At 40.5% G+C, this 23,321-nt stretch overlaps 1 protein-coding gene across 15 annotated transcripts in view; it reads left to right on the plus strand.

Moving 5' to 3' along the window:
- cacna1g (calcium channel, voltage-dependent, T type, alpha 1G subunit) overlaps window positions 1-23,321 on the plus strand; it is a 301,230-nt gene that overhangs the window by 40,772 nt on the left and 237,137 nt on the right. The window lies entirely within an intron of this gene.

Here is a 23,321-nt window from a genome sequence, read left to right on the forward strand (position 1 = left end):
AAAGGCTCTACCAGTCTCTTTCCCTACAAAGGCCTCTCCTTCTTCTACTCCCTTCTGTTCTCGTCGCTCCGCTTTTGTAGATCCACACACCCACAGAGATGTAAACGTGCAATACGATTGAGTAATATAGCCACATGTCAGGAAATACCCCTTAAGACCAGAGAATTCCTCTGATAGCGCATGAGTTTCAAACAGCCCTCCTTGGTGTGCGCGCGTGCTGTCTTTATCGGCCTAACACGTACAATCTYTGGCCATCTGAGACCCTGCTGTGAGAAAGTTAGGAAGCGAAAGATCAATGTCCAAATTAAGAGACATTGAGTGGTTTGTGGCTGCGGTACAAGAATAACAAAGTCATTTTGGTGTTTCCCTGGCTCTAGGGCAAAACAAAGCAAAGTTTAATCAGCCTCATTTCATCTTCATTCATGGACCGGGCCGTCATTAGTTTTACATTCCTCGCCTCTCTGTTAACATGAATATACCATTATACTTTTGGCTGCTGCTCTAAAATCAGATAGAACCACATTAAAATGAAATCCCTTTGGAGAACTGTTGTTTTCTGACACATGGAATCCAATACTTTGTAGTTTTCCATTGATTATTGTCTAATATGATCTCTTTTAGGAYCCTCAAAACACATTGTGGTGTCAGTACAAATGTTTGTATGCCTCATTGTTACTCTGGACTTTATTATAGCATAATAGAAATATGAGTCTTAGTCTATTTTAGTGAATCACCCAATACAACTTGTAACAAAACAGTCAAACACAGTAGATGGACAAATTTGTTATCAAATGAGAAATGTATATTGTACATTGAGGCTGTCTTACAGGTAATCTATTCTTTACCTTTTGCTTATCCAGGATCAAGTTATGAGGTACTGTAATGCCCAAAATATAATCTGTTTAGTGAGTTTCTGGATGTCATTAGTGAGAAAACTGCCAGAGGGAGGCATGCAAATAAGTAGTCTGACTGACTCCTTTCAATGTGGACAACCACTGACTTTAGGATGACAGACAGATTCCATAACCTCTAAAGCAGAGCCAGGACAACCTACAGAGAAACTTAATTATAGCCAGTTGTATTCCAGTTCTAATTCTGCCAGCATTAATGAATTTCTTATGATCATAAGCGAAGCCAGGATGCRTTTGGATAAGCTTCTGCAGATATCCTTTGATTTCCTTTCAACAAGACATCATGAGACTTCATGAAGTCTCAAATTGAGAGAAAGACCCTTTCAACCTTCTGTCGGATTCTACCATTTTCTCTTTGGCAAACAATAGCCGTGTAGCCTGACAAACTGATCTTCTAAGCCACTTCACACTCAGGATTAAACCACTCTTGCGCAACTTAATTAAGGCAAGCGGTTTCTAGGTATAGCCCAACTGGTTGGAAAAGGTTTATATTTAAGAAGTTCTCTTTCCGGTTACACTTCTGGGCACATTGGGTAAGTAGGTGTTAAGGACAATGTGCTCCCCTTCAAGAAGTCATAATGTTTAGATGCTGTAATTCAGGTGTAAAGGCTATATGCATGCGGTGTGATATCAAGAGCCAGTGTTGCAAAGTCTTGGCTGTTGCTGCATCCTGTTCTTGGATACACTTCCTTGTTGATTGGTGGAGGCGGCTGTGCTTTGTCTCAGGACAGATCTGCATTACCTCACTCTGTCCTTATTTTGAGAGTGAAGAGTTGTCTTCTGAGTGGATGTGTATATGCATGCTTGTTATGGATGCAGTCGCCCTCCTCCCTCCCTCCCTTTGACTATGTCTCCCCTGACGACCGGCCTTAAATTACTGTCTGCTAATATGCTCATCCTCTTCCTCAGTTCAGACTTTCATCTCCCGTTCTTCATCTCCTCAGGCCATGCTCCTCGGCTTTCATTCCTTCTGTCCTTCCTCTTATCCAGCTCATCATTCCTAGCTGTGGCTCCTTGGCTGTGCAGGAATTTCTTCCCCGCTAATCRACTCCCTCCTGAGTCAGTCACTTCTTGTTCCGTTTTACTTCCCTCACCTTCAATGGCTCTGCCTCTGTTTTGAGCGCRTTCTTTTTTTTTCTTGGTTCATTTTCACTCTTCCCCCACTAGCCCATGCCCCCGTGTCCCCTTTCTTGCCATGTCGCTCTCATTTTCGCTCATTATGTCAGTGTTATCAGGCAACTTGTTTCCTYCCAAATCTCCCACTCCTTCCCTGACCCCCCCTCCTTTCCCGCTTCTTCTCTGCCTGTGTCTTTTTTTGGAAACTGGTGGGAGGTTGCGGTGGTCCATCTTGAGTTATAGTTTGTTTTGATGTGCTGGTATAGATAGCAGAAGACGCTGAAAGACAGGGGCACTGGACGAAACAGAAGAGGGAATCGACRGCGACTGAAATAGAGTGAAGGGAGAGACAAGAACAGATGACAGGGCAACCTTAAGGAGCAATTGCTCACCTCAGTCTACCCATAGGCATCCAAGCCCCCTACAAAAATTACACATGAAAAGATCCAATGGGAGAGAGCAAAGGGAGGCGTTGCCCTGTCTTTGGTAGATGGGGGGGAGGGAAATCCCAGAAAGGTCCCAGTGTGGCGTGAGAACCGTGTTCAAGATGGTGGTCTGCAAAGATGGAACAAAAAAAGGCAAAGAGATGTTAACCGAGCCATGTGATCACGTTTGTGCCCGAGCCTTGAGAGTCGAAACATGTATTCGTTCTTCTGTTTTCTGTATTGATTCATTCATGGCAGCAAACGTGTTGTTAGGCTTCTGAGATTAAAAGCTGGATTGATACAGGGGAACTGCCTTTTGATCTTGGAACATGCAGCTGAGCTGTCAGGGCGTCCAAATTAAATGAGAAAATAGCTTGTTTTCACTGTCTTCAAGAAAATTYTGCTATTTTACCTTGCTTCAGACTAAAACCGCAGGGGGAGAGTAATGTTCTGAGTCCTTCATAAGAAAAGTAAGATGGGATCAGAGGCAATTTAAAAAGTTTTTTATATGATTTGAAATCCTCTGGCCTAACTTGTAGGGATACATTTTATTTCTTGTGTATTTTTTATACTTCATTTTATAGGGACATGAACTTTCATAGCATGCGGTATTTTGCATTACCTGTTTCCATTTGGGCTCACTAGATGAGATGATGCACATTATCTGGTTTATGAAAACATTACAAGATTTTAACAACATTTTTCAGGAAAACTCGGTTTTCCAATCCTGATTTTTCTAAAATTAAGGTAGAATGGGATTTATGAAATCGCTATGTTCTACAGAATTTATAATGTTTATTCTGATGGTTAAATAACATAGATAACAGATTAAGACAATAAATATCTTTGTTGTTGAGTTCACTTATCTATTTACTCAATAATTTGGAAGCAAAAAGGATATTAGAATCTGTGAATTTAGAATGTTGCTTATTTTGTCAGTATATGTTTTGATTTAAAATAGATTAATTGCGATTAATTTCAGACTCCATGTGAGGGATTTACACAGACCAGCCAGAGAGACACTGAATGGTTTCTAAAAATATATTTCATTTATTAGAAAAAGGTCAAAAAATTATTCATAAATGATGAATTGAGCCCAAAACAGGGAAACGTAGCAGACTGCAACAGAAAGAATACAAGCACAAACTGACCTCAGTAGCAAAACATGAGGGAAACTTAAATAGAGGCTCATCAGACCACTGCTGACACACAAGGGGTAATTAAATGAACACACAGAAACATAGCTAGCAAACAAATACTGGTCAAAACATTGCTAATTATTTTTTTAAATTGAACAAAGACTTTTATTATTACCTTTCTGTAATAATTGAATACTATTTTTGTATTTTTGTAAACCATTCAGTGTCTCTCTGGCTGGTCTGTGTAAATCCCTCACATTTGGTGTCAGAAGTGGGATTTACCAGCCGTACGAGGAAAAGCAGCTGCAGCTCTTCTGTGTAGCAGCAGCTCCAAAGGAAACTSGTGACTCMAAACAAGAAGAAATTAATCTGTTGCATATAAACAAAATGTAGCAAACTGACAAAGTGAACTAAATGTAAATAGTTCACTAAATAATTTTAATMAAAAATGAAAATGTATACACTTATTAATATGTAAACGAATTTTAAGGATGRAAAGAAGAACAGTTACCTCTCAACAGCTCTGTGTGACAGCAGGGGCAGCTGTCACACTCTGCAATTAACTCAACTAAAATTTTTAATCCAGTCCCACAAACAAATGTAAGGATTACGAGATATCCTTTTAAACCTCCTAAGTAGGTGAAACATGAGTCTGAGTTTGTTTGGTTATCATCTCTTATGCACTGAAGACCTGTTTGGTGCATCAGCTGGGAAAGCAGCCAACCCTATATGACCGTCTGCAGGCTGAAGTTGTGGAAAATGGATTACTCTTCGATGGTGTGTGCGCTTCACCAACAGCTCCAAACACAACTCTGACCTTAATGTGATAATGCGCTGGAGTTCTCGGTGGAATTATCAGCAGTTTCGCCGTGGAGAGCACCTCCTGCTTTGGCTGGAATCGATGATGATGAGAAAATAGGGATTCGAGCAAAAGGTTAAACTATGAAAACTATGACATTTTGCTGAAATGCTCCTCCGAGGGCAGTGCAGCTTTAATGTTTAACTAGAATTCCTGTTGGATTGTTGCTACAAGCGATGCCTTACATAATGTATCTCATCARCTGGAAACGAAACTAATTGGGGTTTCATGTTGAAGGGAGATGAGGGCTSTGGTAAAAGGTCAGGAATGTAAATTGGCTGTAGCAAACAGCGCCAAAATATCAGTTTCTTAGAATATCTTCACTTTAACGTGATTAGATKCTTCCCCTGTACGTCGTGCTACTGTGACCTTGTTTATGATCCCATTTCTCCTGGCAGATAGCTGACTGGTGGCTGCTTGGAAAACAACGGTTTGTTTTCTTGATTGAATCCTCACTGCGAAAATCATCAGAAAGCAAATGTCTTAAATACAAAAATGCCAGAGAAGTTTGTAAGTATTTGCAAATTAAACTTTATTTATCAAATCAATAACATTAGGTTTTATATTTCTTAAAAATAAAATGTCAAACAGGGATAACAGTCAGTGATATCCGTCCACTAGCCAGGTTTAGTTTCCATTGCCTCTTTATTTTTGTCTTTTATTTTCTTTTATTAGTGATAATACACATTTCTGTAACAATTACAAAGCAGCTATCATCTCCATAAACGTCAAAGTTCTGGAGCCAATTCAAAGTAAGAGTAAGAGTTGAAAATTAAGAAAATTTTAGGTTTTCTCTGCGTATTTACCTGAAGTGAGATCATTTCTGTCAATTATTACTTCTCATATTCTCATTAAAATTAGACTTTTTTAATCACTTTAAAGCAGTGTTAGTGGAGGATAACGAATAGCAAGTAACAGGAAGGGTTTGAGACTTCAAAAAGACACTTGGCCTTCTTAATCTTCCTTCCTGAATTTGATCTGAACTCTCTCCTCCCAACTCTCCTGGCTCATGAGTTGGTAAGCAGCCTTGCTCTGTAAATTCTATCTTTTTTTTTTTTTTCAGTTTATCTCACACAATCAAACTTTTCTTCCCACATTATCATGGCTCTATTGCAAAAAATTTCACCATCTTTGATCAAAGTAGAAATTAATTTTTTTTCACATTCCAAGGAGGATAATCTGAATCAAAGCTCCTTTCATCCTCCCGTCCTGCTGCTTTTTTTTCCGGTCTTGCGTGGTTATTAATAAGACAGTGTAACTGTAGATGTCAACCTGTATTTCTGACTGCTTCAGTCGGTCAGCTGTGTAAACAGGGATGGCCAATCTACTTCTTCTTGGTTTTGCGTCAAAAAACAGTCTCCAAACCCCCACCGTCTGCCTCTGAGGTCACATATTTTTTTATTTTGGGGTCCTCCCATGAGACCTCTGAGAAGAGACGAGTGAAACTGCAAGTCATGGAGCACGAACGACCCACCGCCCACGATAAAGTTCAGGCGGCCATCTTTCAAATTGAAGCAACTGCACTGGGCTTCCAGAGCAATCCGAGTGCGGTTGTGTCGCATCACGGCGACTCGTCACGAGATGGAATGGGAGCCAGACGAATTGGAAGGGAAAGAAGTCGCTGCGGATGTGACGGCGCTTCTGTTGCTGACATGGAAATCTGTGATCCACTCTGACTCGATGTGTGAAACTTTGTTTGCTCGGCTATGTCAGGATCAGCAAGAAACAATTTAGGGAGGGAGTTTGATTTATGACCCGAGATGCTGTAGATGTGTAGCAAAAGAACATTTAAATACAGGAGATTTAAACGCTTGACAGAATTTGCTTTCWCTACGTGTGTGTAAAATAACCCAAACCACAATGACTCAGGTTACCTGACAGTAACCACCATTAAAGAGGTCAGCCGCAGTAAAGGAGAACTCACCTGACCGTATTTGGATTGAAAAGCATAAATGAAGWGTAAACTTCAACAATTTAGTGGTAGTAGTTTAAGACATGAAATATTAAAAGCTGCTACTTTTTTCCTACACTTTGAACATGCGACTTTTCTGTGGATTTCTCTTCAACCACCAGGGGGCTCTTTAGCAGGAAGTGAATCATTGGAAGTCAATATTGGAAATCAAAGAAATATGCGCCAATTTTCATTGGATAATTTCCACGGCACACCTGACGATCACTCACGGTACACTAGTGTGCCGCGGCACAGTGGTTGAAAAACACTGCTTTAGAGAATAATGTTGGGAGTATTACTAGTTGATTATAGCAAATTAATTAGTCAAGCTAGCTGCTCAGTAAGCTAGTTGTTCAGTGGTCTAACTGTTCAGTCAGCTAGCTGTTCAGAGGGCTAACTGTTCAGTGTTCAGTGAGCTAGCTTGGGCTTGTTGCTCAGTGGATTAGCTGCTTGGTGGTTTAGCTTAGCTGCTCAGTCTGCTAGCCCATCAGTCAGCTGCTTGACTGCAGCCTCTGCACAGCGTTACCTTAAGTGGCTGGTTCAACATTTGTTCAGCGAGTCTCTGTTAAAATTGTAAATAAGTCGATATCCTACTTAAGTTCTTTAACCCTCTTGGCATCTTCAATTTAAATGAGTCAAGATTAGCTAGTCATATCGTGTGACAATTAACAACACCGTAGCTTAAGGTGCGAGTACACTGTCAAATTTCCAAACTACTGAATCTGTTGGTGTTGTAAGTATAGAAAAAGTGTTGTAGCCTTCTTATGGTGAGCTCACTGATAAAGCAACAACAGATGGCGGAGCAGAAATTATGTTCTTATATATATCACAAAAAAACACAACCTCTGATCTCTTCATTCACTTCATCTGGCATCTCATTAAAATGACCCTAAACTGTCAGAATATTAAGTTTTGTTTATATTGATACTAAAAAAACTCCCTAGTTAGATTAGGCTAACTGGCTAACTCCATTTAATCACAAGGCATATTTTTAGATAATGCTAATAAACTGTATGGATTATTTATTGAAGAAGCTCAACGGTTAGAGTATGACACAGGGAGGAGGTCGGGGAAAACATGCTCTGTTCAACTCTTCTGGCTTATTAGACACTAAATCAGCTGGACCACCAAGACGAAATGTGAGTGTCCACTCCTGAGTGCTGCGGCTGTTTATGTCTTCTTAATCACTGCAGCTTTTACTGCAACCCTTCAGTTCAAAACACACCAAGCTAGGGGAGGATCTGCAACAGCACTGATAAGATACAAACAGTCACTTGTGTACTCCCGCTAGAGTAGAGAAGCGCGCACTACACATACACACACACACACACACGCACACACACACACACAAAGAAAGTTTGGCTGAAGCAAGTGCTTATTGACGCGCGCCATCTTTTGAGAGTGGCTAACAAACTAGCCACCCGCTATCTATCCAGAAGTGTTTGTGTCTGCCAACGTGTCTGATAAGTGAAGCAGGGTTCGGTTCTAATCGGCTCTTTGCGTCTCCACAACAAACCTCTTCATGGCATCCAAAACAGGCTCAGTGTGGCCAGACATGCGTGAGATGCTATAAACCTTGCATGTTTGGTGTATACTCGCATTTCCAGTTGTTTTATCTGCAAACTTTGACTGAGAAACATTTTTATAGGAAGACGTGTGCAGTTCACAGCTCACACATCCCAGGAGGGGATTAGGAGTGATTTAGAGAGATAATTGCCTTTTTTTTAAACTACATCACCCCAACTGCTYCAGGCTCTTGGAACATCAGCTACATCCTTGGCTTGTCAGTCTTTAATGCTGATATGGCTAATACCGTCTATCAGAGCCAGCTGGTATCATGAATATGAGATGTGCATCGGTATCCCAGAGATAGATGCAGGACTTTTAGTGAACTTTCTGAGCTTCAGGGAGGACCTCGTGGGCACCTCCTACTTCCCCTTCTTGGATTAACCAGGGGTAGTTCTTCCAAATCAGTTCAGTTGGCAGTCAGTAATTTCCAAAGTTTTGGTCAGAACTCCACATTCTTTGAGAGAATTTAAGGGTTTTGACAGTAGAATTTTTGGTCATAACCTTTGAAGATTAATACTGATGGGTCAAAATAAATCAGTTTCTACTGCTTGTGTTGTACCATGTTGTACTGTCTTGTACCATTGCCAGTGGTTCCAAAACCTTGTGTATCAGGTATTACTTGTCTTAAAGCTAATATAGCACCACTGTATTAGCTTTGTTTCTATCTGAAATGTGTGCCAAACTATCAGTATTCCGTGTTTTCTCTCACTTTGTCACCGCAATGAAATACTTGTTGCTCATTTTCTTTCTCATAACATAAAACACTCTGCATTGCCTTGAGGCTGAAAATGTGCTATACAAATAAAACTCCATCGCCTCGACTTTACGACCTATAATTGCGCTATAAGTTGTATAATAAAACAGATTGGATGGTAAATTTAGTTTATCCAGTTACACGTTTTTCTTTCTTTCCAAGCTTGYGGATGTAAATAAACCATTGATGCGTACATTTGGGGTTACTAAAAATCGAACCAAATCATCTTAGCAGGTCAAAAGCCTCGCTTTTTAACAGGGGTGTGCTCCATAAATCTTTTAAGGTCCGGTTCATTTAAACAGAGAAGCCTTCTAGCCCACAGGGACGAATTTTGCTTCTTTCCCCTCATCCTTACAGGCATGAGAAGACATTAATCTAGCTGAAAACAGAATGAGAGAGGAAAAAAAAGTGTATTAATGAAGCTGTCACCAACACGGCTGTTTGCTACGCTGATTGCGTACAGACACATATAGCCGTCCTCGTGTCCTCCGTCCAGTCAGATCAGAGTGGGAATGTTTGCGCCAGCCAGCGGTGAGCGTCTTGTGTTGATGTTGTGATTATAACGGGTGTTTAAGGTTGGAGATGACTCATCTAGCGCACACACACACATACATGCGCGCAGACGCACATGTTTTCATGTACACACACCGCTTCACCCACAGTAATCTAGATAAAGATCATCACTCACCGGTCGTCTCCTTCCTGCCTCCACTTTTTCTGGCAGGGTTTGCAGCTTAGTGGGGATTTGTTTTCGCCATTACAGGAACTTAAACTTTTCTAAACACTTGCTTCCAGAGGAAAACTAAAATTGCTCCAGCAAATGGCCAAATTAATTGAAATCATTACCGGAACGAGTGTTTTATTTCCACGCGTGTGCACGTTTTATGAAAGCGTTGTGGATTTATGTCTCGCTGCGGGTGAATCCGGGTTGCTATGGAATGCAGAAATCATGTTCTTCAATTCTGTTTCTGTCCCCAACAGCTGGCCCTTTTCTTGGCTTTCCAAGTGTTAACATTTACAGACATGATGAAGCTCTTTCAGATCACACGGCTTAAGAAAATGTATCTGTTTGCAGTTTCTAATTTTATCAAACTATTTTGCACTCTTTATTTGAATYAAGTATTCAGAGATGTTTACTCCCCTTGTTTAGCTAACAACAAGGGGATGCTAGCTGCTTCTATGTGGACTGTGTGCCACTGTATTAATTTTTGTGAATCTTGTCACCGTTAGTTGTTTCTTCCACATTCATAAACAAATTACCAACAGTGTAGACAGATAGACTATTAAAATAATTAGTAAGAAAGTAATGTTCTATGTTAGCTTTTCCAGWGGTGCTTAGAGAAACCAGTGAAGAATAGGTTAAAATMACACTGGAACTTTGGATAGGACCAGTTTGTCAACCCAGAGATGACTTGACACCATCTGCTAAGTCATGTATATTTCAGTAAGCGTGTTCAATGCTTTGYCGTGTCAGTCCACTTTATTAYGCTGCTATTTTTACAGCAGCTTCTAATAAGTCAGAGATTGAAGAAAATTCCAAATTTCCCTCTGACAGGGTTTGCAAAATGAAGATATTGAATAATTCTTTCCCTGAAAGGTTAAGGACTAAAAGCAGATTTGAATAAAGTAGGATACATGTACAAGCACTGCGTTGTGATTGTTCTGATTGCCGTGAAACCTTTCTTCTCATTCGTCAGCGGSATGGCTCTAACCCCAGATTTTGTCTTTGCCTTCTTCTTACCCCCTTCTTAAACTAATTCTCTTGCAGCTCAAACTGCAGGTCAGTGCCAAAAAGTTCAGTCGGCCTCACTGTCATCCGCCTAATCGGATGTGTTGCCACTTAGATCCGAGCACGCAAAGCGAGGCCTTGTGCAGAGCCGGAGAAAGGATGATAGACATCCGAGCAGACAGATGGAAGAAATGCTCCACCGAGTCCCAAACGGTGGGAGAGTCCCGGGGGAGAGATTTGTTCTGGACCCCTCTGCTATACGCTTCGCTGTTCCTTCCTTCCCCGTCTTGCCGTCATCCCTCTCGGACTGCGATTTGTTTTGTTCTCTTCAAATGTTAGGCTGTTCTCAGAGGCTCTCGGGCCACAGAGACAGACGGCGTGTATATACTATCCTCAAGTGCGGCATCGCATTGACACTGCCGTTGCCGAGCGTCTGCGTGAGAGCGTGTTTGTGTGTGTGTGTTGGGGCGGTGTGGGAGTGTTTTGGGAGAAAGTTAAACGGCCGGGGAGACGGAGTTGGCATGCGCATGCTTTCTGTCCGCATTCACGACTAAAATTTTTACTATTTGTTGATAGAACCTCTCGTGGCACCTTGGAAGTAAAAGCCTTATTCGGAGACGKGCCTGTTGAAGATGCTTTGGTGGAGTTTTTAGCACAAAGAGATTAAGACTCTGCCTGTCTTGTGGCAGCCATTTTAAAGCCTTCACTCTTCACAGTGACATTGTGGTGCAGTCCCAGCTGATTAACATGTTGTCGGTAGCTGCGGCTGTGTCTTTCAGCTCCTCTGTAAGCCACCGCGCAAAGACAAGACACTAAATTGGGTAATATATGGCTGTGCAACTCTGCGATTGGTTAGACTTTATTGCCTCTTGTGCAGATGGTTCTGATTTTGGCTGCTTTTTATATCTTCTGAGCTGGAGAACAGACGCAGTCAGCCACACACATGCAGCCGAACATGAGAAAACATGCATGAAAAGTAAACACAGAAAACACGTTTGAGGTCCAGATACTATGTAGACGAGGGATTTCCTGATCAGATCTTTTTTTTGTTGTTGTCTGTAATACAGACCTGAGTCATTTTTGAACAGACGCTGATACAGTCATAGAAACTGACATAAATGCCGTGTATATGCTTGATAACTCAGTACCTTTGTTAAAGTTAATTAAAAACACAAAACATGTCGCACGCCTCACCAATGATGTTCTGGATGTTGCACCCCTTAATTGCCACTTATGTTTTCTCTAGCATGTACCTCTGTTGTTCTGGTTAACCAGTTAAAGAGTTAGCTGAGTTACAGGGTTAAAATGATCAAATTGGTACGCGCGATATACTGGATGCAGGAATAAAACATAGGTTTGTCATATTTGGTTAGTAGGTCTGTGGAACATCCCACATTTGACTACCTCACTTTGCAAGCCAAAAAGTTAGGCGTGAAGCAACCAAAACGGTAAAGTGACGAAATGCCTAAAGGAGCAAAACGTCTAGTTCCCTCTTGAGGCTACAGTGCCCTCTTTTCTAGACACATAAAACTGGGTGGTGTCTTGGACCATGTAGGACTGTTTTTGTCTTACATAAACCAATGTAACTTTATAATTACCTACTCTGCTAAAAACGGGAGCTAACTTTTTTGTTGGGCACTTTAGCTAACTTTGAAAACATTTAGCACACTTGGCTTTCCCTAAATTAATTTGAAGCTTTTATTTGCTCGACTCTTGGTTAACAGTTGTGTAAAGATAAACACAACTGTTAACATTTTGACAAGCGACTATTAAGACTTGGTAAARTAGGCGATTATTTTGGTTGTCGTCTTTTAACTCTTGTGCGTGTGAGGACTGAGCCAAACGTAGAGGACTATGGCAGGTGATACACGTTTTACATGTGTGGGGTCGGTTGGACAATATTTCTACATACAAGGGTTAAGGGAGGATACAATCTAAGTTGGCGATTTWGCATTTCCGCTAAATGCCACCTTGGTGTAGTGCTTCAACTTTAACGTAGCTAATGTTTATGATTATTGCGCGGCTAACTCTTTAATTAGCACTGCGCAGCACTGGTTGGCAGTTTGTTGAAGCGCAAGGTCAATGCTAGCTCTGTTGTGGTTTGACTCGGTGATGCCTGGAACCACAGTGTGGTTTTAATGCGGGGACAAATGTAGCAAAATCATTGTTGCCCTGCTTCAAGACCTTAATTCTTTGCTTTTAAACGACGTGGACTTTACTAACTACTGTTTCAGCTTCTCTTCGAAATGTTAGTCATCGTAAAGGATGAAAAACAAATTGTCTGGGACAACTTAAATACAGTGTTGTGAGGTTTTTGTATGGCTGTGAAGCTCTCATTAGGAATGGTAAACAATCAGACTGTGCAATGAATCCAGCTCATTTAAAATAGCCTGCATCCCAGATCAAAGCTTGATATCCTTAAAATAGCCGGTTGGACATGAATACATAATCACTGGTGTCTGACTGGCAGCGAGACGTTAATGCAGTATGTTCACAATATTTTTGCAGTTCATTTACTAGCTGGTGAGAGTTTATTGATCTGCTTTATCTGTGCTCATTACKTTGAGTTACATGTGTACATCAGAGTCATGAAGCCGTGATTAATTGGCGTTTGACTCGTTTCCTCCCTTGGATCCAAACTCCCAACGAGTGCCTTGGCGTCCCGGACATTACGCAAAGTACAGATGCTGCTTCTGTTGTGTTGGGTTAAAGTTAATAAAAGGCTTAAATCAACTAAATAAATAATGAGAAGCGGTTACATTATTAATGCGAGCAAGTGAGGGAAGATATGTTTGTGTAGCAGAGAAGAAGACACGTGCAGCGTTGCTGCTTCCAAGTCACAGAGCAAAACATTTGGTGACAGATAGCAGCTGCACTAAATCTACATTCAGCAGCCTTTTGGAAGGTAGTTAAACTARAGTAGATTGTGCACTTATTAACTATTTAGGCCTCTGGAAAGGGGGTGCGAGCCAAACAAGATGAGGACGTCCTAGATCATGCATTAAAGTTGTACATCATCTTCCAGTGGTTTTGTAAGTTAATGGATTCCTATGAAGTCTCTATTTTATTATACAATCATCAAACAACGTAGGTATTAATGAATTTCTTATCCATATGTAATTCTCTTCGGTTTGGGGACGGTTGGCACCCATCTCCAGAGATCAGTGGGTGAGTGGTCGCCATTTTGTCACAGGGCAAAATAGATTCAGGCTTCATGAATTATTTAAATCCTACAGTACTGTGCAAAACTGGGCTTCCAAGGTGCAAGACTATCATGTGATTTTTGTCAAGAGTTTTGTTTCTACTGTAGCTTTAGACAAGATTTCTGAACGTTTTGCCGCATTTTGTTTTTTTTGGGTCATTAAATGCAGTGCCTGGCTGTTTCTGTTTGTCTGTCCTTCAGAGAAATATTTGTTTGGCAACTATGATCAATGATGACGTACTCGGCAATAAAAAAAGCAAACTCCCAAACACGGGTTGAACCAATTTTGGGTCTACAGAAAACAGAAAACATTCCTGTTATAAAAGCCTCGAGTAAAAATGCCACAGTAACACGGCATTTTACTGAAAACTTGATTTGACTTGTTCATACAACAGTCAGCGATTATAACTGCTGCTTTAAAACAATAGTGATTAAAAATAAGATCTATTTTTGATTAAACATATTCATAGTTGAGAATTGACAATCCACTATTGTAAATAAGAGACAATTTTAAACTGAATATATTTGAAAATATCAATTATTTACTCCTGCTAGATCAGTAGGAGTTATAGTATAGATGATTGTTCCACAGGATGGTTTCTTGCTGTTCTGCTCTTTATGGAGTAGCACAGAGAGCTCATTGCGTAATTAGCTAACTCTTTTAACCATCCTGCATTCTGGTTGATACATATACTGGTCGTAGTGGGTCATTTACCCTCCAGTCCATCACCTTTCAGGGAACCAGGGTTGCTTGTCAACAAAAGAAATGAGTGAGGGGATGATAATGCTCCCATCACTCTGGAACACTCTTTGTCGCTAAAGGGATTTTAGGGACTTTGAATTTTTTATTTTTTTACATGTTTAAGAACGTTTTAGAGCCATGGCGTGTCCTCAGACTGGTAACCAGCCCATGGCTAATTGGCCATAAACGTCACATTCCAACTCCTTGAAGACATGACTTTCAGAYAGTGTTCACCTTCTATGCTTTGAGTTTCTTTAGGCCTGGCACACTGGTCCACTCCTATCTCCAATGTGCTATTATTGTCATGTGTGATGGCTGGGCTGAAAATKAAGGAAGAAACGGCAAAAGTTCAATGAACTAAGAGACCTTCAGAAACCCTGAAAGCTACTAATCAAAACCAGGACAACTTAAGCATTGTATTCTCCATTTCACACTGGGATAGATGTTAGCAATAAAGGACATTCTGGCCTGCAAGAACAYAGGTTTTATTTCCAGGATCTTGCGTAGAAATGTGGTTTAACCTCTCTCTCTGGACTCGCTTTACCTTAGCCGAAGCGCAGTAACAAGCGTAGCCACATCCTCCTTTTCATGTTTCCAGGAGAAAAAGGGCCAATTTTTTGTTGTTGCTTCCATCAATATGAAACACGAAACTAGCACACCGTGCTCGAGCCGTGCATGTGTGTGTGTGTGTGTGTGTGTGTGTGTGCGTGTGTGTGTGTGTGTGTAAAGACACGATGCCCACCCAAACCGTTGAGAGAGAGGCGGCTCTGAGGCTAAGGCGAACGCACTGCATTCACAGTCAGCAATGCCAAGCCACAAAGACTTCACACAAAACAAATCCTGAACTTGTACAGCAGCTGTCGTGAGAATGAGGAGCAAATGGTGAATACTCACAAACACACAACGTCAGCTGTGCAGTTTTATTAACTTCCAGCAACTTAGATTAAAGTCTCGCTGCAACCTCTGCGAACAGTATGCTAATGAGTCATGGATGAAAACCTTAACTGTAGGCACCAAATCATTAGTTTTTTTTTTTNTGCTATTTTACCTTGCTTCAGACTAAAACCGCAGGGGGAGAGTAATGTTCTGAGTCCTTCATAAGAAAAGTAAGATGGGATCAGAGGCAATTTAAAAAGTTTTTTATATGATTTGAAATCCTCTGGCCTAACTTGTAGGGATACATTTTATTTCTTGTGTATTTTTTATACTTCATTTTATAGGGACATGAACTTTCATAGCATGCGGTATTTTGCATTACCTGTTTCCATTTGGGCTCACTAGATGAGATGATGCACATTATCTGGTTTATGAAAACATTACAAGATTTTAACAACATTTTTCAGGAAAACTCGGTTTTCCAATCCTGATTTTTCTAAAATTAAGGTAGAATGGGATTTATGAAATCGCTATGTTCTACAGAATTTRTAATGTTTATTCTGATGGTTAAATAACATAGATAACAGATTAAGACAATAAATATCTTTGTTGTTGAGTTCACTTATCTATTTACTCAATAATTTGGAAGCAAAAAGGATATTAGAATCTGTGAATTTAGAATGTTGCTTATTTTGTCAGTATATGTTTTGATTTAAAATAGATTAATTGCGATTAATTTCAGACTCCATGTGAGGGATTTACACAGACCAGCCAGAGAGACACTGAATGGTTTCTAAAAATATATTTCATTTATTAGAAAAAGGTCAAAACTATTATTATTCATAAATGATGAATTTAGCCCAAAACAGATGGAAACGTAGCAGACTGCAACACAAAGAATACAAGCACAAACTGACCTCAGTAACAAGACATGAGGGAAACTTAAATAGTGGCTCATCAGACCACTGCTGACACACAAGGGGTAATTAAATGAACACACAGAAACATAGCTAGCAAACAAATACTGGTCAAAACATTGCTAATTATTTTTTTTTAATTGAACAAAGACTTTTATTATTACCTTTCTGTAATAATTGAATACTATTTTTGTATTTTTGGAAACCATTCAGTGTCTCTCTGGCTGGTCTGTGTAAATCCCTCACATTTGGTGTCAGAAGTGGGATTTACCAGCCGTACGAGGAAAAGCAGCTGCAGCTCTTCTGTGTAGCAGCAGCTCCAAAGGAAACTSGTGACTCMAAACAAGAAGAAATTAATCTGTTGCATATAAACAAAATGTAGCAAACTGACAAAGTGAACTAAATGTAAATAGTTCACTAAATAATTTTAATMAAAAATGAAAATGTATACACTTATTAATATGTAAACGAATTTTAAGGATGRAAAGAAGAACAGTTACCTCTCAACAGCTCTGTGTGACAGCAGGGGCAGCTGTCACACTCTGCAATTAACTCAACTAAAATTTTTAATCCAGTCCCACAAACAAATGTAAGGATTACGAGATATCCTTTTAAACCTCCTAAGTAGGTGAAACATGAGTCTGAGTTTGTTTGGTTATCATCTCTTATGCACTGAAGACCTGTTTGGTGCATCAGCTGGGAAAGCAGCCAACCCTATATGACCGTCTGCAGGCTGAAGTTGTGGAAAATGGATTACTCTTCGATGGTGTGTGCGCTTCACCAACAGCTCCAAACACAACTCTGACCTTAATGTGATAATGCGCTGGAGTTCTCGGTGGAATTATCAGCAGTTTCGCCGTGGAGAGCACCTCCTGCTTTGGCTGGAATCGATGATGATGAGAAAATAGGGATTCGAGCAAAAGGTTAAACTATGAAAACTATGACATTTTGCTGAAATGCTCCTCCGAGGGCAGTGCAGCTTTAATGTTTAACTAGAATTCCTGTTGGATTGTTGCTACAAGCGATGCCTTACATAATGTATCTCATCARCTGGAAACGAAACTAATTGGGGTTTCATGTTGAAGGGAGATGAGGGCTSTGGTAAAAGGTCAGGAATGTAAATTGGCTGTAGCAAACAGCGCCAAAATATCAGTTTCTTAGAATATCTTCACTTTAACGTGATTAGATKCTTCCCCTGTACGTCGTGCTACTGTGACCTTGTTTATGATCCCATTTCTCCTGGCAGATAGCTGACTGGTGGCTGCTTGGAAAACAACGGTTTGTTTTCTTGATTGAATCCTCACTGCGAAAATCATCAGAAAGCAAATGTCTTAAATACAAAAATGCCAGAGAAGTTTGTAAGTATTTGCAAATTAAACTTTATTTATCAAATCAATAACATTAGGTTTTATATTTCTTAAAAATAAAATGTCAAACAGGGATAACAGTCAGTGATATCCGTCCACTAGCCAGGTTTAGTTTCCATTGCCTCTTTATTTTTGTCTTTTATTTTCTTTTATTAGTGATAATACACATTTCTGTAACAATTACAAAGCAGCTATCATCTCCATAAACGTCAAAGTTCTGGAGCCAATTCAAAGTAAGAGTAAGAGTTGAAAATTAAGAAAATTTTAGGTTTTCTCTGCGTATTTACCTGAAGTGAGATCATTTCTGTCAATTATTACTTCTCATATTCTCATTAAAATTAGACTTTTTTAATCACTTTAAAGCAGTGTTAGTGGAGGATAACGAATAGCAAGTAACAGGAAGGGTTTGAGACTTCAAAAAGACACTTGGCCTTCTTAATCTTCCTTCCTGAATTTGATCTGAACTCTCTCCTCCCAACTCTCCTGGCTCATGAGTTGGTAAGCAGCCTTGCTCTGTAAATTCTATCTTTTTTTTTTTTTTCAGTTTATCTCACACAATCAAACTTTTCTTCCCACATTATCATGGCTCTATTGCAAAAAATTTCACCATCTTTGATCAAAGTAGAAATTAATTTTTTTTCACATTCCAAGGAGGATAATCTGAATCAAAGCTCCTTTCATCCTCCCGTCCTGCTGCTTTTTTTTCCGGTCTTGCGTGGTTATTAATAAGACAGTGTAACTGTAGATGTCAACCTGTATTTCTGACTGCTTCAGTCGGTCAGCTGTGTAAACAGGGATGGCCAATCTACTTCTTCTTGGTTTTGCGTCAAAAAACAGTCTCCAAACCCCCACCGTCTGCCTCTGAGGTCACATATTTTTTTATTTTGGGGTCCTCCCATGAGACCTCTGAGAAGAGACGAGTGAAACTGCAAGTCATGGAGCACGAACGACCCACCGCCCACGATAAAGTTCAGGCGGCCATCTTTCAAATTGAAGCAACTGCACTGGGCTTCCAGAGCAATCCGAGTGCGGTTGTGTCGCATCACGGCGACTCGTCACGAGATGGAATGGGAGCCAGACGAATTGGAAGGGAAAGAAGTCGCTGCGGATGTGACGGCGCTTCTGTTGCTGACATGGAAATCTGTGATCCACTCTGACTCGATGTGTGAAACTTTGTTTGCTCGGCTATGTCAGGATCAGCAAGAAACAATTTAGGGAGGGAGTTTGATTTATGACCCGAGATGCTGTAGATGTGTAGCAAAAGAACATTTAAATACAGGAGATTTAAACGCTTGACAGAATTTGCTTTCWCTACGTGTGTGTAAAATAACCCAAACCACAATGACTCAGGTTACCTGACAGTAACCACCATTAAAGAGGTCAGCCGCAGTAAAGGAGAACTCACCTGACCGTATTTGGATTGAAAAGCATAAATGAAGWGTAAACTTCAACAATTTAGTGGTAGTAGTTTAAGACATGAAATATTAAAAGCTGCTACTTTTTTCCTACACTTTGAACATGCGACTTTTCTGTGGATTTCTCTTCAACCACCAGGGGGCTCTTTAGCAGGAAGTGAATCATTGGAAGTCAATATTGGAAATCAAAGAAATATGCGCCAATTTTCATTGGATAATTTCCACGGCACACCTGACGATCACTCACGGTACACTAGTGTGCCGCGGCACAGTGGTTGAAAAACACTGCTTTAGAGAATAATGTTGGGAGTATTACTAGTTGATTATAGCAAATTAATTAGTCAAGCTAGCTGCTCAGTAAGCTAGTTGTTCAGTGGTCTAACTGTTCAGTCAGCTAGCTGTTCAGAGGGCTAACTGTTCAGTGTTCAGTGAGCTAGCTTGGGCTTGTTGCTCAGTGGATTAGCTGCTTGGTGGTTTAGCTTAGCTGCTCAGTCTGCTAGCCCATCAGTCAGCTGCTTGACTGCAGCCTCTGCACAGCGTTACCTTAAGTGGCTGGTTCAACATTTGTTCAGCGAGTCTCTGTTAAAATTGTAAATAAGTCGATATCCTACTTAAGTTCTTTAACCCTCTTGGCATCTTCAATTTAAATGAGTCAAGATTAGCTAGTCATATCGTGTGACAATTAACAACACCGTAGCTTAAGGTGCGAGTACACTGTCAAATTTCCAAACTRCTGAATCTGTTGGTGTTGTAAGTATAGAAAAAGTGTTGTAGCCTTCTTATGGTGAGCTCACTGATAAAGCAACAACAGATGGCGGAGCAGAAATTATGTTCTTATATATATCACAAAAAAACACAACCTCTGATCTCTTCATTCACTTCATCTGGCATCTCATTAAAATGACCCTAAACTGTCAGAATATTAAGTTTTGTTTATATTGATACTAAAAAAACTCCCTAGTTAGATTAGGCTAACTGGCTAACTCCATTTAATCACAAGGCATATTTTTAGATAATGCTAATAAACTGTATGGATTATTTATTGAAGAAGCTCAACGGTTAGAGTATGACACAGGGAGGAGGTCGGGGAAAACATGCTCTGTTCAACTCTTCTGGCTTATTAGACACTAAATCAGCTGGACCACCAAGACGAAATGTGAGTGTCCACTCCTGAGTGCTGCGGCTGTTTATGTCTTCTTAATCACTGCAGCTTTTACTGCAACCCTTCAGTTCAAAACACACCAAGCTAGGGGAGGATCTGCAACAGCACTGATAAGATACAAACAGTCACTTGTGTACTCCCGCTAGAGTAGAGAAGCGCGCACTACACATACACACACACACACACACGCACACACACACACACAAAGAAAGTTTGGCTGAAGCAAGTGCTTATTGACGCGCGCCATCTTTTGAGAGTGGCTAACAAACTAGCCACCCGCTATCTATCCAGAAGTGTTTGTGTCTGCCAACGTGTCTGATAAGTGAAGCAGGGTTCGGTTCTAATCGGCTCTTTGCGTCTCCACAACAAACCTCTTCATGGCATCCAAAACAGGCTCAGTGTGGCCAGACATGCGTGAGATGCTATAAACCTTGCATGTTTGGTGTATACTCGCATTTCCAGTTGTTTTATCTGCAAACTTTGACTGAGAAACATTTTTATAGGAAGACGTGTGCAGTTCACAGCTCACACATCCCAGGAGGGGATTAGGAGTGATTTAGAGAGATAATTGCCTTTTTTTTAAACTACATCACCCCAACTGCTYCAGGCTCTTGGAACATCAGCTACATCCTTGGCTTGTCAGTCTTTAATGCTGATATGGCTAATACCGTCTATCAGAGCCAGCTGGTATCATGAATATGAGATGTGCATCGGTATCCCAGAGATAGATGCAGGACTTTTAGTGAACTTTCTGAGCTTCAGGGAGGACCTCGTGGGCACCTCCTACTTCCCCTTCTTGGATTAACCAGGGGTAGTTCTTCCAAATCAGTTCAGTTGGCAGTCAGTAATTTCCAAAGTTTTGGTCAGAACTCCACATTCTTTGAGAGAATTTAAGGGTTTTGACAGTAGAATTTTTGGTCATAACCTTTGAAGATTAATACTGATGGGTCAAAATAAATCAGTTTCTACTGCTTGTGTTGTACCATGTTGTACTGTCTTGTACCATTGCCAGTGGTTCCAAAACCTTGTGTATCAGGTATTACTTGTCTTAAAGCTAATATAGCACCACTGTATTAGCTTTGTTTCTATCTGAAATGTGTGCCAAACTATCAGTATTCCGTGTTTTCTCTCACTTTGTCACCGCAATGAAATACTTGTTGCTCATTTTCTTTCTCATAACATAAAACACTCTGCATTGCCTTGAGGCTGAAAATGTGCTATACAAATAAAACTCCATCGCCTCGACTTTACGACCTATAATTGCGCTATAAGTTGTATAATAAAACAGATTGGATGGTAAATTTAGTTTATCCAGTTACACGTTTTTCTTTCTTTCCAAGCTTGYGGATGTAAATAAACCATTGATGCGTACATTTGGGGTTACTAAAAATCGAACCAAATCATCTTAGCAGGTCAAAAGCCTCGCTTTTTAACAGGGGTGTGCTCCATAAATCTTTTAAGGTCCGGTTCATTTAAACAGAGAAGCCTTCTAGCCCACAGGGACGAATTTTGCTTCTTTCCCCTCATCCTTACAGGCATGAGAAGACATTAATCTAGCTGAAAACAGAATGAGAGAGGAAAAAAAAGTGTATTAATGAAGCTGTCACCAACACGGCTGTTTGCTACGCTGATTGCGTACAGACACATATAGCCGTCCTCGTGTCCTCCGTCCAGTCAGATCAGAGTGGGAATGTTTGCGCCAGCCAGCGGTGAGCGTCTTGTGTTGATGTTGTGATTATAACGGGTGTTTAAGGTTGGAGATGACTCATCTAGCGCACACACACACATACATGCGCGCAGACGCACATGTTTTCATGTACACACACCGCTTCACCCACAGTAATCTAGATAAAGATCATCACTCACCGGTCGTCTCCTTCCTGCCTCCACTTTTTCTGGCAGGGTTTGCAGCTTAGTGGGGATTTGTTTTCGCCATTACAGGAACTTAAACTTTTCTAAACACTTGCTTCCAGAGGAAAACTAAAATTGCTCCAGCAAATGGCCAAATTAATTGAAATCATTACCGGAACGAGTGTTTTATTTCCACGCGTGTGCACGTTTTATGAAAGCGTTGTGGATTTATGTCTCGCTGCGGGTGAATCCGGGTTGCTATGGAATGCAGAAATCATGTTCTTCAATTCTGTTTCTGTCCCCAACAGCTGGCCCTTTTCTTGGCTTTCCAAGTGTTAACATTTACAGACATGATGAAGCTCTTTCAGATCACACGGCTTAAGAAAATGTATCTGTTTGCAGTTTCTAATTTTATCAAACTATTTTGCACTCTTTATTTGAATYAAGTATTCAGAGATGTTTACTCCCCTTGTTTAGCTAACAACAAGGGGATGCTAGCTGCTTCTATGTGGACTGTGTGCCACTGTATTAATTTTTGTGAATCTTGTCACCGTTAGTTGTTTCTTCCACATTCATAAACAAATTACCAACAGTGTAGACAGATAGACTATTAAAATAATTAGTAAGAAAGTAATGTTCTATGTTAGCTTTTCCAGWGGTGCTTAGAGAAACCAGTGAAGAATAGGTTAAAATMACACTGGAACTTTGGATAGGACCAGTTTGTCAACCCAGAGATGACTTGACACCATCTGCTAAGTCATGTATATTTCAGTAAGCGTGTTCAATGCTTTGYCGTGTCAGTCCACTTTATTAYGCTGCTATTTTTACAGCAGCTTCTAATAAGTCAGAGATTGAAGAAAATTCCAAATTTCCCTCTGACAGGGTTTGCAAAATGAAGATATTGAATAATTCTTTCCCTGAAAGGTTAAGGACTAAAAGCAGATTTGAATAAAGTAGGATACATGTACAAGCACTGCGTTGTGATTGTTCTGATTGCCGTGAAACCTTTCTTCTCATTCGTCAGCGGSATGGCTCTAACCCCAGATTTTGTCTTTGCCTTCTTCTTACCCCCTTCTTAAACTAATTCTCTTGCAGCTCAAACTGCAGGTCAGTGCCAAAAAGTTCAGTCGGCCTCACTGTCATCCGCCTAATCGGATGTGTTGCCACTTAGATCCGAGCACGCAAAGCGAGGCCTTGTGCAGAGCCGGAGAAAGGATGATAGACATCCGAGCAGACAGATGGAAGAAATGCTCCACCGAGTCCCAAACGGTGGGAGAGTCCCGGGGGAGAGATTTGTTCTGGACCCCTCTGCTATACGCTTCGCTGTTCCTTCCTT

Source organism: Poecilia reticulata, linkage group LG19, assembly GCF_000633615.1.
Source record: "Poecilia reticulata strain Guanapo linkage group LG19, Guppy_female_1.0+MT, whole genome shotgun sequence".
Lineage (NCBI taxonomy): Eukaryota > Metazoa > Chordata > Actinopteri > Cyprinodontiformes > Poeciliidae > Poecilia > Poecilia reticulata.